Source organism: Mesoplodon bidens (assembly GCF_964165515.1).
Source record: "Mesoplodon bidens genome assembly, chromosome: 8".
Classification (NCBI taxonomy): domain Eukaryota; kingdom Metazoa; phylum Chordata; class Mammalia; order Artiodactyla; family Ziphiidae; genus Mesoplodon; species Mesoplodon bidens.
In genome coordinates, this window is record NC_138165.1 from 84,079,304 (window position 1) to 84,097,981 (window position 18,678).

The window sequence follows — 18,678 nt, forward strand, 5'->3', positions numbered from 1 at the left end:
CACTGGTTCGAGCCCTGGCCTGGGAAGGTCCCACATGCCGTGGAATAGATAAGCCCGTGTGTGACAACTTCTGAACCTGTGCTCTAGAGCCTGCGAGCCACAACTACTGAGCCTGCGTGCCACAGCTACTGAAGCCTGCATGCCTAGAGCCTGTGCTCCACAACAAGAGAAGCCACTGCAATGAGAGGCCTGTGCACCGCAATGAAGAGTAGCGCCCGCTCGCCGCAACTAGAGAAAGCCCGTGTGCAGCAACAAAGACCCAGCACAGCCTAAATAAATAAATGAATAAACTAACACATAAATTAATTAATAGAAAAATATAACAGATGTGGCTGGGCTGAAACAACCCTTTCACCTACTTCCTGCCTTGAATGTAGATGTAATGTTTGGAGCTGTGGCAACTAACCTGTGAGTCCAAGGAAACGTTAAGGGAATCATAGAAACATGGGCCTGATATCCTTGGGCCACTGAACTAACATCAGCAGCCACATGTTTCCAGGTTTCTTATTAGGTAAGAAAAATAAACCCCTTTTCATTTAAGCTCAAATATATATATATATATATATATGTGTATATATCTGTATATATCTGTATGTACATATATATGTATATATATGTATATACATATATACTTAGGTTTTCTTTTACTGGTAGCTTAATGAATTCTTAGTTAATACACCATGTTACAAAAAATGATCTCAAACTAGATTTCGAATGTTTCCCTTTTTCCAACGACTGAACATGAAAATCCGGTCACTGGATGAGCAATGTCTTTTCCCTCAGGGGAAATGATTTTATACTTTTATGCTTAACTTCTACTTTTAGATTATAGTCTTTTAATCAAAAACCCCATTTCAGAGGATGTGTCCATAATCACATCAAAGCAATATTTCCATTCAGCAAAAGCATGATTTAAAAAAAAAGGGGAGGGGACCAAATAAAGAAAAAAAAAGAAAACTCTAAATTGGCTGACGGACATTTTGATTTCTTTTTCCAGACATGAAAAAGAAATTTCATCAGTGCAAAGTTGACTAATGACATTCACTACTCCAGCCTCGGGTTCAAAATGAGACTATTCTCATAAATAAATTCAAGCAATATTAATTAAGAAGTTATATGTGTGTTGGGCTCTAAAGCTGAGAGTAGTCAGACATGATTCCCTGTCTGAAAGAGCTTGCTGCTGGTTAGGGTAGGAGGGGGATGGGGAGGAGAGACAGATAAGCATACAAAACAAATAGAATATAGTAAGCATATAATGGAAGTATGCACAAAATTGTTTAGGAATCTAGAGCAGAGTAGACTAACTCCCCTAGACACACACAAGTCAAGGAAAAGTTTCTCATCCCAGGAGTCCTTCTCATACTGTAAGATGTTTTATGCCTTCAACATATAGGTCTATGTCCTTATTTGTCCTTTCACAGATGTTTTCTTCTTGGCAGAAGTCCTTAAGTGTCAGTGGACCTCTGGCTTTCTGAGCTGTAAATCCCTCTGCTCCACCTATTATGTTGAAGTAGAGATTATATGTTGTTTTTTGATATATGTTGTTTTTTTCCATCATAACTGAAGCCTTAGGGGAAAAAACTTCCTCTTGCTAAAAGCTTAGATCTTGTCATTGTTGCCGTGGTATGTAAAACAAATAGAAAACAAATCACTTGTAGTCTCCTTTGGAAATGAGTAGCCCAAAAGATGGGACAATTCTGAAAAGCCAGTACTTACAGTAGTCACTCTTAAAGTGCTGGGGTTATTGCAAAGACATACACTCGTCTCTTGACAAAGCCACAGGAATCCCTATGGGCTTTGCAACCTACTGGAAAGAATGGGCAAAAGATGAATGTATCTTGAGAAGTACCCTAGAAAGGAACCACCACTAAACGTGTTATCATAACCATAGTATTTTCACTTGTATAAGTAGGAAAAGTATGAATGAACCATTCTTGTATTCCCGAGTAGCTTTCCTTTTCTGCACATTTTAGAATCAATGTCCAATATCATCTGACTACTTACTTCAACTTGCCCTTATGAATTTGATGACACTTAAAGACTGACTAATCCATTTATCCCAATGGGCATTCCAGGCAATTGTCCTTGTTTATTGCCATCTTCAAATGATGGAAAAGCATTAAAAAAAAGGAGAGAGATTGACTACTCTGAATTGCCCATCACCGCCACCGGGCTTCTCCCGGTGATTTTTCGGGCTGTTTTGCTCCAACCGGGCCGCCGGTTCATCTCCTTCCTCGTTGGTTTGCTCGCGGCGATCTCCTGCCGGCCCAGCGACGCCGCCGCTTGCCTGTTCGTCAGGCGGCCGCCGGCCTAGGCCCGAGCCGCGGGCTCCAGTAGGCCCTGACGGCCGGGCCCGGGGCAGAGCTGTGGAGAAAGCTGTCCTGAAGCACCGCTGGGCGGCCAGGGCCGCGCGACCCAGCGGGTGGCTCGAGAACAAGGCGAGAAAGGTTCGCCGCGTTGCCATGACGATCTCAGAATTCGGTGCGCGTCGCCGAACCTTCGCTGAGCGAGGCGCTGAGCAGCTCCGGAGCGAGCCCGGCCGCCGGCGCTTTGGCGGGACTGAGCTCCGCGGGCGTGAGGAATCCCTGCGCCTTTGCGGATGAGGAGGTCCCTGTAGGGCTCCGGACCGAATACGTTCTTGTCAGGTTTGGGGCGTGAGGAGGTTCCTGTCAGTTTGAGAGGCGTGAAGAGATTCTCCCTTCGTCCAGAGAGAGTGCGTGCTGCCGCCTCCCGCTCCCTTTGGCGCTGAGAACCTGGCCCACCGCAGGACGCTCCAAGGCCAGGCGAAGATGGCCTCGGGACCGGTGTATTGCCTCTGTCGGCTTCCTTACGATGTCACCCGCTTCATGATCCAGTGTGACATGTGCCAGGACTGGTTTCATGGCAGTTGTGTTGGTGTTGAAGAGGAGAAGGCTGATGACATTGACCTCTACCACTGCCCCAATTGTGAGGTCTTACATGGGCCCTCCATCATGAAAAAACGCTGTGTATCTTCAAAAGGCCATGATACACACAAGGGGAAGCCAGTGAAGACGGGAAGCCCTGCGTTCATTGGAGAGCTTCGGAGTAGGACCTTTGACAGCTCAGATGAAGTGATTCTGAAGCCCACTGGAAGTCAGCTGAGCGTGGAATTCCTGGAAGAGAATAGCTTCAGTGTGCCCATCCTGGTCTTGAAGAAGGATGGATTGGGGATGACGCTGCCCTCACCATCATTCACTGTGAGGGATGTGGAACACTATGTTGGTTCTGACAAAGAGATTGATGTGATTGATGTGACCCGCCAGGCCGACTGCAAGATGAAGCTTGGTGATTTTGTGAAATATTATTATAGCGGGAAGAGGGAGAAAGTCCTCAATGTCATTAGTTTGGAATTCTCTGATACCAGGCTTTCTAACCTTGTGGAGACACCCAAGATTGTTCGGAAGCTCTCATGGGTGGAGAACTTGTGGCCAGAGGAGTGTATCTTTGAGAGGCCCAATGTGCAGAAGTACTGCCTCATGAGCGTGCGGGATAGCTATACCGACTTTCACATTGACTTTGGTGGCAGCTCGGTCTGGTACCATGTGCTCAAGGGTGAGAAGATCTTCTACCTGATCCGCCCAACAAATGCCAACCTGACTCTCTTTGAGTGCTGGAGCAGCTCCTCTAACCAGAATGAGATGTTCTTTGGGGACCAGGTGGACAAGTGCTACAAGTGTTCTGTGAAGCAAGGACAGACACTTTTCATTCCTGCAGGATGGATCCATGCTGTGCTGACCCCCGTGGACTGCCTTGTCTTTGGAGGGAACTTCTTACACAGCCTTAACATTGAAATGCAGCTCAAAGTCTATGAGATTGAGAAGCGGTTGAGCACAGCAGACCTCTTCAAGTTCCCCAACTTTGAGACCATCTGTTGGTATGTGGGAAAGCATATCCTGGACATCTTTCGAGGTTTGCGAGAAAACAGGAGACACCCTGCCTCCTACCTGGTCCATGGTGGTAAAGCCCTGAACTTGGCCTTTAGAGCCTGGACAAGGAAAGAAGCTCTGCCAGACCACGAGGATGAGATCCCGGAGACAGTGAGGACCGTACGGCTCATTAAAGATCTGGCTAGGGAGATTTGCCTGGTGGAAGATACCTTCCAACAGAACGTTGGGAAGACAAGCAATATCTTTGGGCTGCAGAGGATCTTCCCAGCCGGCTCCATTCCCTTAACCAGGCCAGCCCATTCCACTTCAGTATGCATGTCCAGGCTGTCACTGCCCTCCAAAAGTGGTTCAAAGAAGAAAGGCCTGAAGCCCAAGGAATTCTTCAAGAAGGCAGAGCGAAAGGGCAAGGAGAGCTCAGCCTTGGGGCCTGCTGGCCAGTTGAGCTATAATCTCATGGACACATACAGTCATCAGGCACTGAAGACAGGCTGTTCCCAGAAAGCAAAGTTCAACATCACTGGTACCTGCTTGAATGACTCAGATGATGACTCGCCAGACTTGGACCTTGATGGGAATGAGGTCCGGCTGGCCCTGTTGACGTCTAATGGCAGTGCCAAGAGGGTAAAGAGCTTATCCAAGTCTCGGCGAGCCAAGATTGCAAAGAAGGTAGACAAGGCTAGGCTGGTGGCAGAACAGGTGATGGAGGATGAATTTGACTTGGATTCAGATGATGAACTGCAGACTGATGAGAGACTGGGAAAGGAGAAGGCGACTCTGATAATAAGACCAAAATTTCCCCGAAAGTTGCCCCGTGCGAAGCCTTGCTCTGACCCCAACCGAGTTCGTGAACCAGGAGAAGTTGAGTTTGACATTGAGGAGGACTATACAGCAGATGAGGACATGGTAGAAGGGGTCGAAGGCAAGCTTGGAAATGGGAGTGGAGCTGGTGGAACTCTTGATCTGCTCAAGGCCAGCAGGCAGGTGGGGGGACCTGACTATGCTGCCCTCACCGAGGCCCCTGCCTCTCCCAGCACTCAGGAGGCCATCCAGGGCATGCTGTGCATGGCCAACCCGCAGTCCTCATCATCCTCGCCAGCTACCTCCAGCCTGCAGGCCTGGTGGACCGGGGGGCAGGACCGAAGCAGTGGGAGTTCCAGCAGTGGGCTGGGCACAGCATCTAGCAGTCCTGCTTCCCAGCGCATCCCAGGGAAGTGGCCCATCAAGCGGCCATCATACTGGGGAACCGAGAGCAAGGAGGAGGAGGAGAACGCCAGTCTCGATGAACAGGACAGCTTGGGAGCATGCTTCAAGGATGCAGAGTATATTTACCCTTCCCTGGAGTCTGACGATGATGACCCTGCTTTGAAATCTCGACCCAAGAAAAAGAAGAATTCAGATGATGCTCCATGGAGTCCTAAAGCCCGTGTGACCCCAACTCTACCAAAGCAGGACTGTCCTGTGCGTGAGGGCACCCGGGTAGCTTCCACTGAGACAGGCTTGGCTGCAGCAGCTGCAAAGTTGGCCCCGCAGGAGCTACAGAAGGCCCCAAAGAAGAAATATATCAAGAAGAAGCCTTTGTTGAAGGAGGTAGAACAGCCTCGCCCTCAAGAGCCTAATCTCAGCGTGGCAGTACCAGCCCCAACTCTGGCCACTACACCCCAACTTCTCACCTCCTCCTCGCCCCTGCCTCCGCCTGAGCCTAAACAAGAGGCCCTCTCAGGAAGTCTTGCTGACCATGAGTGTACTGCTCGTCCCAATGCCTTTGGCATGGCCCAGGCAAACCGCAGCACCACACCCATGGCCCCTGGTGTCTTCTTGGCCCAGCGGCGCCCTTCAGTTGGCTCCCAGAGCAATCAAGCAGGACCAGGAAAGCGTCCCAAAAAGGGCCTGGCTACAGCAAAGCAGAGACTCGGCCGTATCCTGAAAATCCACAGAAATGGCAAAGTGCTTCTGTGATCCCCTTTGTGTCCTGCCCCTCACCCCTTCACCCCCATTGCCTTCTCCGTTGTCAATTCTCAGGGCACTCCTGGATCCTACCTGCCCCGGACAAGGTGCTGAGGCGCATTGTCCTGCTTTCTTGGAACTGACCAAAGGCATGGACTCTCCCACGGGCCCCTTCACCTACTCCCTCAACTCCCTTCCCTGCTTCCACTGGAGCATCCTGCCTTCCTTTTCCATATCTCTGAGTAGCCAGTAAATGGGAGAGTTTTCCAGCTGACTAGAGCCCTCTTTTCTGCTGCCCCAATCCATTTCCCTTTCACCAGCTTTGTCTGCCCTTTACTGTCATCCCCACTTAAAGCTGGAAAGCAGGATGAGGAGAGGCATGAGGAGAGCCTGGGCCCCTCGGTATTTCCCTGGTCATGAAGTGGGAGGCCCAGTGCTGAACACTTTCTGCGGCTCCAGCCCTGTCTCCAGAAGCCTGCCCACCTCTGCCCATTCTCCTGCCTCCTCTTAGCCCAATGGATGTGTCCCACTCAAGACTCGTTCCTGGGAGAAGCCTCTGGCCTCTGCCGCCTCTTGCCAAATGCTTCATGGAAATAAAGAGGAGGGCCCAGAGTCTTCGTACTGCCCCACCGTGGGCCATTTCCAGAGTGGCCTAGAAAGGCCATGGGCTGACTTCATTCATCCTTGGGAAGGAGAGAGATTCCTGTCACTTCTCAAGGTGGGGAGAGGACCAACACCCAAGACTTTGACCGAGACTTTGTAGCCCATTGGAGGAAAGAACTTTTGGGTGGCTACAGATGAAGCCACCTCTCCCAGGGTGAGCTCCAGGGATTTGCCTAGAGTTTGAGGTGCTACAGAACATTATCCACATAGCTTTGGCTGGGCTCCAGGAGGCAAAGACCATCTCCCAAACGCCTTGAAAGCATCTGCCACTGAAGCAGATAGCCCTTGCTCTACGGCCTGATCCCTTCACCCGTACCACAGAGCACAGCCTGGACCTTCTGGAGAGGATGTGGCAGGACAGCTCACCCCAGGTTCTCCATCAGGAGCCTCCCTGCTTCTCTCCCCACCTTGAGGTCTTGGTCTGAAGAAGACTTCAGAACTCACATCTTCACTCCTGGACCTTTACACTCCCAGATGTCAGGTGGACGCTCAAGCAGAGTGCTGATGTGGGGGGAGCCCGAGCCTAGGAGCGGAGATGCCCACCTGTAAAGGAGCAGATCATCTGAACCTCCCACCCCCTCTTCCCTTTGTGAGTGTTTCTGTTGTCCAGAGAGTGCCCACCCCCTCCCTCCCCCTCCCCCAGCTCCCTCCACCTCCACCTGTCTTGCCTCCCTGGTGACCTGGACTGGATGGAGAACGTCTCCCTCTGTCCACCTCGGCACTGCCCAAGTGGAGGGCTTCATTGTCTTCTACCCCCCACTTTAACTTCACCTCAGTTTTCCCAGTGCTTCTGGGGAACTTAACAGCTACCGTGCAGGCCACAGGGAATATGTGAGGCTTCCCTGGTCGTCTTCGTGTCTCCAGTTTGTCTTTCTTTTCTCCACAGCCCGACATTTACTCTCCTTCCTTGGAATCAGGGGTCCCTTAGCCCCATATCCTTTTCCTATCTTGGGGGCCCCAGGGGCCGAGCAGTCCTCCATCTATACACACCAAAGGCAAAAAGCCTGGCTACCTCCCCCTTAGCACGTGAGGTTCCCACTCCCCTCCCCTCTGTTTCTGCCCAGCTTTGCTTTTCTTGGGGATTTCAAAGCAACAGAGGGTAGTGAGGGGAGGGAAGGAGGGCAGCCTGTGTCCCTGTGTAGGCAACTGCCTGACTAGGCCCTGACTGCTGTAACCAAGACCAGGACCCCAGCCCTTCTGCCCATTAACACCCCCCTCCCCTTGATCTTTCAAAGGCAGCTAATTGCTAGCATATCCCCCCTGGTTCCAGGCCTCTTTCCCTTCTGTTTCTTCATTAAAAGTTTTGTGGAGCTGAAACCCAACCTCCATTTGACTGGGTTTCTGATTAATTTAGTTGGGCTCTCAGAGCTGGCTGTTTGTTGTTTTGTGTTTTAAATGAAAAGCAAGTTTACCCTCAGATTTACGCTTTTCCAAAGAGGCTAGTGTGCCGTTTCTTTCTTTTTCTTTTTTTTTTTTTTTTTTAATGTTTCAGGTTCTAAGTGAAGTGAGTTGGGGAGGGGTTGGGAGTGGTTGTAACCAAGGTTTAGAACATGATGAGAGAGTTACCTCTGGTCTCCAATCCCCAGCACAGAGCTGGGGCTTGGATAGGGGGCAGGGAGAGAGGATTTCTATTCACCTTTAATATATTTTTACAAAAAGGCAATTTAAAAACAAGCCCACCGCTTCTGTACGTGTCTAAATATATTTTTAGAAGTGGGTAGGATTGTGAATTTCTGATGCAGGGCCTTTTTATAAACAGGTTAGAATAGCATCATACAGACTTCTCTGTTGGGTTTTTTTCCCCTGTTTTTTTCTTATGTTGTGTTACTAATGTAATTTATATATATGTTTTTAGATCCTCCCTTTCCTATAGAGATAAAAGTGATTTATCTTGGCAAAAATTAAAAAAATGAGGGAAAGTAATTATTTTTACAATCTGATCCTAAATGTTAAAGAAGCACCCTATTCTTAAAGGCTGGCCCCATCATTTGCAAATTAATGCACTGCTGAAGATGCAAACTATCTATATAACTGCTCTCAAATTTCATTCAAATTAATCGGAAGTCCTTTTAAATGTCTTTGAGAATTGCTTCAAGTGGCAAAAATCAGAAAATCTACCCATGGGTCACATCAGCTAATTGCTATTTACTTCTCCACTAGTCATTCTTTCAGCCTAGTCTGCAAGTGCACAAAACTGAAACAACTCTCCGGATGACAAATGCCAGTCAAACCAGTTATTTAGCGTCATGTCATTTTAAAGGACCCGTTGGTTTCCTGAATATTTTTTTTATTTTTATTTTTATTTTTTTATTTTATTTTATTTTTTTTTAAATGTATTATTAATAGACTTTATTTATTATTTTCTTTGCTGTACGCAGGCCTCTCACTGCTGTGGCCTCTCCCATTGCGGAGCACAGGCTTCAGACGCGCAGGCTCAGCAGCGATGGCTCACGGGCCCAGCCGCTCCGCGGCATGTGGGATCCTCCCGGACCGGGGCACGAGCCCGCGTCCCCTGCATCGGCAGGCGGACTCTCAACCACTGCGCCACCAGGGAAGCCCCCTGAATATTTTTTAACAAGTCAGAATGATGATGTAATGGATTGATTCCAGATGTAACTTGTTAAAATTATTCTATCAGTAAGTTGTACCTGCCATATGCTCCCTCCCAGTTGGTATTGGGGAGCCAATAGGGGAATAAGGATAGACTAGTGTGAAGAGAATAGAGGGTGACAGTCAGTGTATGTGTTTGTACAAGCACACTGTTTAGGACAGATACCTGACAATGTGTAAAGCTAAGTGTTGGAAAAAGAAGCATGTTCTACTATTCTTACCAACTAACTTACTCAAGGAAATTCCCTTGGCAGCAAACTGGGGGGAAAGAGGAGAATAAATGTGAGACCATATATAGGAAAATAATGTTTGGTAAAATGTAGGTGTTAATCAAATGTGTGTCATTGTTAGAGAGAGGCTAGTCTGTGGAAATGAAACCACAGGGTAAGATATCAAACTAAGCAAACTTATGTGTTTAACAGGGTATTAAATCTTTCATTAAAGTGGTTTGATGGTGGCTTTCTTTTTCTCGAAATGCAAGAATTAGTGTGCCATTTTCCTCTTGCAATTATTAGTAAGGTTCAGATTAAAGATACATATTTCTTTCCAAGAATCTCTCCAAATTGCCCTAAGCAAGGGATTCTAAATGTATGTTCCAACAGAATATATAGTTTTTAAGATCTTCTAAATAAACATATTCATAAGATGACTACTTAAATTTCAAGTGCAAGTTGGTAAATTGTCTTTAAGAGAAATGTTTAATCAAAGCATTATTTTCTAGACTGGCACTATAAAAAGTTTTACTAAAGGTCAAAACTTCCAGTCCCAAGTAATTATATCGTCAAGAAAAGAAAAAAAAGTAAATGAGCAGACACTAGCTAGGCTTTTAAAAATATATATTTTGAAAGTCTTTATACATATATATGTATAAAAAAATATATTTTTAAAGAGTTGTCCTAGGATTTCTGCTTGGGACGGCAATGTCACACACCCTCAGCTGCTATAAAGCTGGGGTGACCATTTCAGTTTATTATCTTATTATACTTATATCTTATTATAACTTATTATAGGACAGTTGGAGCCCAACTACAGTGGTCTTTACCTTCACTTCGCTTCAGCCACTCACTTCAGAGGCTGTGCTCAGAATACAGAGCTGCTCCACCTCTGAAATCTGAAGCCTGAATATCCCTCTTCCCGACTAGTACCTTTCACTGTCCCCTTTTTTACTCCTCTTACACGTGTTTTTTCCCTTCAACAGGGCTTCCGTTTTCTTCATTTCCAACCAGTCTTTTGTCTCTCTACGCCTTGTCTCTTCTTTTCTTCTAACCTGTGTATACCCTTGATTCCTTTGCATCCCTCTCCTTCGTCACCATTTGCCCAAAAAAGTTCTAACACAGGATCAATATAATCATGACCGTTCTTTTCTCCTACATTCAGTCAGATGAGCACTGAAGGAGAAAAATAATAACTAGCACTTAACAAACACTTTGCTACATGCAGCACCATTCTAAGTGCTTTGCATGTATGAACTCATTTTATCCTCACTAGCCATAGGGAGATTTTTGCCCATTGTACACAGAAGAAAACGGTTTCATAAGGGTTAAGTAACTTGTACAAAGTATTACATCAAATAGAAGACACCGTCGATTGTAGACATCTCATTATCTGATAAAAGCAAAAGAAAAGATTGCAATTCTGATTGTAAGGTGCTTTCATTTGATAGATAAAACCTGATTTCAGTGGTGTTCAATGTGAAAATTTCCATCTAAGAATCCATCAAATATGACACATGAGGGAGATATGGTGCAATCCCAGGCACTTTGGAGCTTCATCCATATGCTATTCTGCCCCATAAAAACCAAACAAGCATGCAAAATGGTCTGTTACCAATTCATGGTCTCAAATTTTGCCTGGGCCTTTAGTACTTCCTTTAGTCTCTTTCTCTCCCTTCTCTTATCTCCTCTCTTCTTTCTCTTCTTTTCAAAGATTATTCAAAGCCTTTTCACTCTCCTTAAATTCCTTACTTAATACCTCCTCTCATTCACTTTTTGTGAATGACTACGGACCTTAGTTCATTAAGAAACTGAGACCACTGGTCACCATCTCTCTCAACTCCTGCTCTCCAGCCAACATACCATACACAGATGTATCCATATCCAGAGGGAGCCTTTCTTTCTCCTTGTTCAGAGAGCAAAGCTATCCCTTCTGTGTAATGCTGACTTCCTTATTCCCTTATCCCTGTTGCTTCTATGTCTTCTGAGGTTGTTAGTTATCCTTCTGTCTTGAATTTAAACTCCTCCCTGTCTGTTGGTTTCTCTCCCTCAGCTTGTAAACATGACAAAGACCCAACCTCTAACCTCCTGTTCCAATTCTTCTCCCTCTTCTTTGCTAAACTTCATAGAAAGTGCTTCTCAGGGGCTGTCTGCATTTCCTGGCTTTCCATTTCTGCCTCAGCTCACCATTTCTCCCCCAACACTCAGTCAAAATTGTTCTTAATAAGCAATTTGGTGACGTACTATTTTTTAGAGCCAATGGAAAATTCTTTGTCTTCATTTTATGGACTCCCTTTTCTGAATCTGTGTGCTGTGGTTTATTTCTTCCCCCTGTGAAAATCTTTATCTCAGTGGTTTGCAAGGCACCACATTCTCCTGGTTCCTCTTAACTCTACTTTTTAATCACTTAGATATTGGCATTTCCCAGATTCAATCCTTAGGTTACTATTGTACCCACTTTACATACTTTCCTATGACGTTTTTAACTATTGCCCACAGGTTGACAAAATCCCGAATTTAGACTTCTTTCTTGAGTGCTATGTATGTGTTTATCTTTAGTCCCCTCCTCTTCCTTGACTATTCAGCTTCTCCTTTGGATGTCAGTCATCTCAAGCTTAACGTGTTGAAAGCAAATTCTTTTTTTTATTAGTTTCAGGTGTACAACATGGCGATTCAAAATTTTATCTATTGTAGTCTGTTTGAAGTTATTATAAAATATTGGTTATATTCCCTATGCTGTACAATATATCCTTGTAGAAAAGCATATTCTTGAGTTCCCTTTCCCAAACCTATTCCTCAAACCATTGCTCCTCTCTCAGCTGATGGTTCCAAGCCTCCATTTGCTTAGCCCCCAAAACTTGAAGTAATCTTGAATTTTTCTCTTTTTCTTGCACAACACATCCAGTCTATCAATAAATCCTGTCCTTTCTCCCATCAAAATAGATTCAGAATCTGCTCACTTTCACCAACTCTACTGCTACCACCCTTATCTAAGCCACTATTCCATCTCCTCGGGATTATTGCAGTAGCTCCTAACTGGACTCCCTTCCTCTGCCCTTGCTCCCCTCTAGTCTGTGCTCTACTGAGCAACCAGAGTGGATTTCTGACCACCTTTCTGACCCAATATCCAGAAAAGACTCTTATTACACCACGTAGGTTCCAAGGCAATTATGCTTCCCCTGTGCTCTACCTGGAGCCTTCTCTCACATACGTATGCATGACTCACTCTTTCACATTAATAAATCTTTACTTAAATATCTCTTCCTCAGGAAGGACTTCTCAGTATTCCATATAAAATAGCTTTTCCCACATTATCCTTTCCTAGTCCCACTTTACTTTTTCTTGGTGATCCTTTGTTTTTTTCTTACCATAACTGACACATTACACATATACTTTACCACAGGCTTCAGAATTATAAACACTCATTATTGACTCGTGACACTATTTGTTTAGTTAATTAACTAGTTGTGTGTTTGTTTTTGATACACAGCTGTAAACTCATCATTTAACACAGAAACTAGAGTCACAAATCATTATACATATATAATTTTTAAATTAAAATATAAATTTTCTTCTCCCACCCCGACTACAGTGTAAGCTCCATGAGTACAGGGACTTTGTTTTATTCCTTCTGTGTGCACAGCATCTAGAATAGTGCCTGACACACAGACACTTGAAAATAAAGTGAGCACTGCATATTTATATACCAATATTTTCAAGGGTAATGTAACTTTCAACATGTCTAAAACCAGAATTAAATCCCCACATCTTTACCTCTGTTCTCCTTTCTCTCTCTGCACTCCTTCCCTTGACTTCCCTTCTTCCTATCACTTGACTTGTTTCCCCAGAAGCACAGGACTGCTTGGAGGCTCCCTCCCTGCCTTTGATCATGCTAACTTCTCTGCCTGAAGGAGACCATTCCCCCACCATGGCTCCAGGAAAACTGTATAACTTTTTCTTCAAGAAGGTCACCAGTCACCTCCTCAAACACACTGTCTCTGCCCCCTCTTTCCCCTTTCCCTTTCTCAGGGTTCTCCCACACCAATCTCTATCCCTTGTGCTCACACACTATGCTTCTGTAATTCTCTTCTCCAAGAGGCTGAGAGCTCCTTGAAGTTCAGGAAGCAAGTTGAAGCCCTCATTTATGATCTTTTCCCACTTCCTCAGAAGATAAATAGAAGCAGACATGAGTATGTTCAGTTCACAGATTGAGAAACTGATTTCAGAGGAAGAGAAAAAGCCCAGAACCCCTAGGAATCCTCTCGAGATCTCTTGCTTTCTACCGCTTGGGTAGAGGGAATGTTCCTCGTGTCTTTGGTAAACCTTGCTATAAGCCTGGGTTCCTCCCTGTGCCCCTCTGGAAGGTAACCATGGATACTGTTGAGCTGGCACAAAAGCCTTCAGTTAGTGGAGGCTACCAGTGGTTTTCAGGATGCTTAGAGGGTTTTGAGGTGAGGGGGCAAAACCTGGAAACCGTGGCAAAGGTAAGACTTTTGCCTCAGGCTCTTGGTCTGGGTGTATTTCAGTTCGGGTGGGCCCTAATTCTCAGCAGAGCCCCGAAAAGGTGACAGGCCTGACTAGGATGTTAACTAGCTTTGAGCTGAGAACCAAAGAGAATCCCAGACGTCTCCTCTTCTTGGAAAGCAGGAACCCCTCTGTGAAATCTTGAGCAGTGGGCTGACGCAAGCAATACGAGCAGCAGCTCGGGCTCCTGGGGTGATCCAAGCCACAGAGCCTGGAGATAATGGGGTCTCCTGTCCCCAGTCAAGGGGAGCTTCCAGTGGTGCCTTGTCCCTACCCACATTCTTGCCTCAAGGGTGTGTTTCTTTTTGGAGCCCAGGACCACAGGCAGGCAGGAGAAATTCACACCCAGGATGTCACTGGAATGCACCTTTATTTCCTTACTGACCGCTGTGAGGGCACCCACGTGCATTCTCCGACCCTAGGAGTCCTGAGTCTTCCCTGCTATCACTTTATTCTCAAACAAGGAACGTCTGGAGCGTAGAGATCTAGGGAGCCCCACTTGCTCCTTGAAGGGCGCGGGACTGGGCCCCAACTTTCCAATTCCTGGCCAGCAGTGTCACGCCTCCCAACCACACAAAGGCTCAGTTCTGCTGGTGGAGGCAGGGTAGGGGTCAGTGTCAATGAGGTGTGTGCGGCTAAGCCTCCTTGTTTTCTGAAAAGAAATCTTGAGGGGAGGGAGGGAAGAGGAGGGTGCAGGAGATGGACTTGGGGGCGAGAGGTGGCGGCCGTTTCCCGGCGTTTTGACGTAGACTTGAAGAGGCGCCGAGCACCCCCGCTGCTTAAGAAGAGGCACCGTAACCCTCAGGACGCTGAAGGTGGGGACCGTCGCTTGCTCAGGGAGCAGTGTGAACATTTGAGAGTCCGCCTGCCGATGCAGGGGATGTGTGTTCGTGCCCCGGTCCGGGAAGATCCCACGTGCCGCGGAGCGGCTGGGCCCGTGAGCCACGGCCGCTGAGCCTGCGCGTCCGGAACCTGTGCTCCGCAACGGGAGAGGCCACAACAGTGAGAGGCCCGCCTACTGCAAAAAACAAACAAACAAACAAAAACCTCTTACTTCCATGACTATAACCATAGCTATACTATTTTGGGCTGAAACTGAAATTGTAAGCATTCAGCATCTCAGATACAAGAGATGAGAACAACACCCCCATACTGATTAGGAGCCGAATATTGATTTGTCAGCAGAGTAGCTATTTATTAATAACATCATGGTAGCTCTCTGCAGAGAAATATTATTCCTGAGCCATTATGACCTAAGGTGGAACACAAGAAAGGTGGTAACTGTTCTTGAGTCTCAAAACTACATTTTCAATGCCACGCAGAGGGATAAGATGCTTAAGGCATTTTATCAGGCATTTGGTATTTTGAGAAAGGCGAGTTGAACCTAAGAAATAAAAGGAGCCAATCCAAGTAGAAACTCGTGGTTACAGGTAATCAAGATGGCTCTCTACTTCACTGAGTTCTCAGAAAGTTGTATAACCTCTCCTTTCTTGGTGATGTGTTGCCTGGAGCCACATTTCATTAGTTATGGTTAGAAACAAAGAACTAATTTTTTCTTTATTAAAGTTAAAAAACACTCCGAGAAAGCCTTGTACTCAAATATTTATATGGACCAAACACTCAGATGAAAGGAGCAAAATGTAGACATTCAGTCCATTTTTGCTTTGTTCTCAGGGTCTATACCGACTAGGTAGCTGCCCATATGAAATAAAAAGCCTTTGACTTTTTACAGACAAATGAACTACAGATGAATGTTTGTGGAAGAAAGCCTTTGACTATCAAAGTCTGTAGGATTTCCAGTTAGTTACCCAGAAAGGCAAACAATTCATTATGTCCACAAATCACATATCACTTATGTTAGCAGACTATTACAAATATTTTGTGACATAAATCATCTCTCTGTTTGGGTGACTTTCCTGCAATAATTTGAGAGTTAGCTAAATAGCTTTGCAATTAGTTTGGTTAAAAAGCTTTATATATATTTACTTTTATTATAGTGAAAGAGAAGGATAAGTATTGAATTCCTTGCACAAAAAAAAGTGATTGCTATCTAAAACTGAACTTCTTACACAAAAAGTGGTTGACAGGTAAAAATCATGTTGACATCTTGCTTTGGAAACAAGAGATTTTGTTTCTACCATGGAAAAATTAAGCCCTGAAAGCATCCCTAGCGGAATAACCCCAACCCCTCATAATGCTGTTCTTCCTCTTTTATAGATTCTCTGAGGGCCTGAGGACGCATTAACCTTTCCATTCAATGTGAGAGAGACTGTTCTATACAATGTGTTAAATGGGGCTAACCCTTGTTCTGGGAACCATTTCAGAGAAAGGGAGAAGCGTGGTATCAGAAACCTACTGACATCCTGGTTCTGGACACTGGTTGAACTACGGTGATTTAGAAATGAAGTGGGTCATACTTGTAAATATGAGTTTTCAAAAGTGGTGAGAGACAGCATCTGGGTCTATTAGCAGATGAGCATGACTTTAACATTTCGTTTGCTTGGATTCTCTCCCGTGGTCTAAGGTTTTCTGTCTGAAACATTTGTAACTGGGGAAGGTAAGGTAGGGCTTCAACACTCTTTACAACCAGCAGGACACTAGAGCGTTTCCAGACCGGCTGGGCATTCAATAAATTGTTTAATGCAAATGCTTCCAGTGTGTGGTTTGTTGCTTGATCTTTCTGGTCTTGAACTGGATCGATGCAATGGTTGTATAATAGATCTTTTGGACAGTTCTCTCACTTATGCCTGTTACCTAGTGAGGAAGAGGTATTGAACTGGAAACTCAAGAAATCTGTTCCAAAATCAAATTTCTTTTTCTGCTGGTGATGACCACCTATGTTCGGTATCAAGGGCAGATGTCATGTTTGAGAGCAGAGGGGGTCAATTTTCTGATAGCAGCTCTGGATCAGGCTTACAAGCTGAAAAAAACCACAAACTTCTATATGAGAACTTGTAATCTTCTCACTAAGATTTAATCAATGACTTTGCGGATGTTGCACATTTGTTGGAGTCTAGATATTTTCTTACATGATTATTAATTCAAAGCCATGTGTAAATGGATGCCCCAAGATGTGTGTTAGGTATGAAACTTCATCAAAATATGGGATCCCAAGATAGGATGGATATACATATACATACATACAAACATAGATATGTGTATATATATTTGAATATGTAATATGCTCTTCTAAATCTATGCCTATAAAAATTATGTATATGTTTAAATTCCCCTAGGATATCACCCTCAGATATGTCAGAAGCATGGGGCCTGTTAAAAGAAATGTACTCTGCTTCAGGAGCTGCTGGTCATGACAGGAGGGGTGGTCACCTCAATTTCTGAAGGTTTTTAAGGAAGGGGTGAAGGGAGGGTTAAAAAGGAGCCTGATTGCAGAGTGGCTGAATGGTGAAGCAGTGTGTGCTCTCCACATATTTTAGTAGGTTTCAGTAGCTTCAGATACGTGTGACTAATGACACTTGAATTTGGTCGATACAAGTCAATTTTATAAGCATAAGGGGCTGCAGTTTTGTTCTAATGAGTACTGATGCAATCTCAAAGCTTGCATGGATTGAAGAGCGTAAAAAGTTAGAAGTCATTTGTGCTTTAAAGCAATGATTTTTCCCCTCAGTCTCTATTATAATACATGATTTTATTTCCTTCATTTCACTTTTGCTCTTTTAAATTATCTTGTTTATTGATTTGTTTACTTAAATATTGTTAGTCTTTTCCAGTAGAATATAAGTTCTAAAGAGCAAAGACTTAGCTTATTATGTTCATTGATGTATATCCCCCATGCCTATAACAGTAAATGTCACAGTTGTGTGTGTGTGTAATATAGAACAAATGAATTGCTTTGGCTTGGGCATCTGTGTCAGTACATTTCAATGTCTTGTTCTTTGCCTGTCTTCATCTGCTGTGTTCCTCATTATTTGGGGATTCATCGTGGTTTAAATCATATCTTGATAATCTCTCATTTCACCCAGTAGAGGACATGCTTTGAAATACCGAGTACTGGGTCATTTCAAAAACCTCCTCTCTGCTCAGGAAGATGCAGTGGATGGACCCTCCTATCTCTCTGTCCTGACCTCACTCCAGAGAAGAACAGGGATGAGACTGGTGATAAAAGAGAATAATGACTGTTGTCATCCTTAGAGGGACTGGATTTCAGGGTAGGGTGTGGTATGCTTGTGATTTCCTTCCTTGTTTTATTAGCACTGATTAAATGACTAGGTGGTCTAATAGAAGACATCCTAAATAACCAAAAACTTCTACTATTTTTGGTGAGTGAATTTTTGCGTCATTTGTTTTCTATACGGAATGAAACCATGAGTTTAAAGGTCTTTTCTAAAATAACTTCCATAGATGATATGGACTTATAAATTTTTTTTACTTGAAATTTAAGTAAACAGAAAGGGATTAAGCGTAATCCTTTTTTCTTTTCTTTCTTTTTTTTTGCGGTACGAGGGCCTCTCACTGCTGTGGCCTCTCCCGTTGGGGAGCACACGCTCCGACGCGCAGGCTCAGCAGCCATGGCTCACGGGCCCAGCAGCTCCGCTGCATGTGGGATCTTCCTGGACAGGGGCACGAACCCGTGTCCCCTTTATCGGAAGGTGGATTCTCAACCACTGCGCCACCAGGAAAGCCCAATCCTTTGTTCTTGATATAATCTATCAGTCCGTTGGCCTTCTGTATGCGAGTATGTATTTATTTATTCAACTGCTTATTTATTTAAAATCCTATAAAAATATCTATGAATCTACTACTCAGTGTGATAATTAGAGCATTGACAGTAGTTAACATTACCTGGGAAACTTTTC

At 44.9% G+C, this 18,678-nt stretch overlaps 1 pseudogene across 1 annotated transcript; it reads left to right on the top strand.

The window, feature by feature from the left end:
• The first annotated feature begins 2,643 nt into the window (after window positions 1-2,643).
• On the top strand, window positions 2,644-7,167 carry LOC308621500 (histone lysine demethylase PHF8-like; annotated as a pseudogene). Its single transcript has 2 exons — window positions 2,644-5,860; window positions 6,837-7,167. The product of its transcript is annotated as a histone lysine demethylase PHF8-like (transcript).
• The last annotated feature ends 11,511 nt before the right edge of the window (window positions 7,168-18,678 follow it).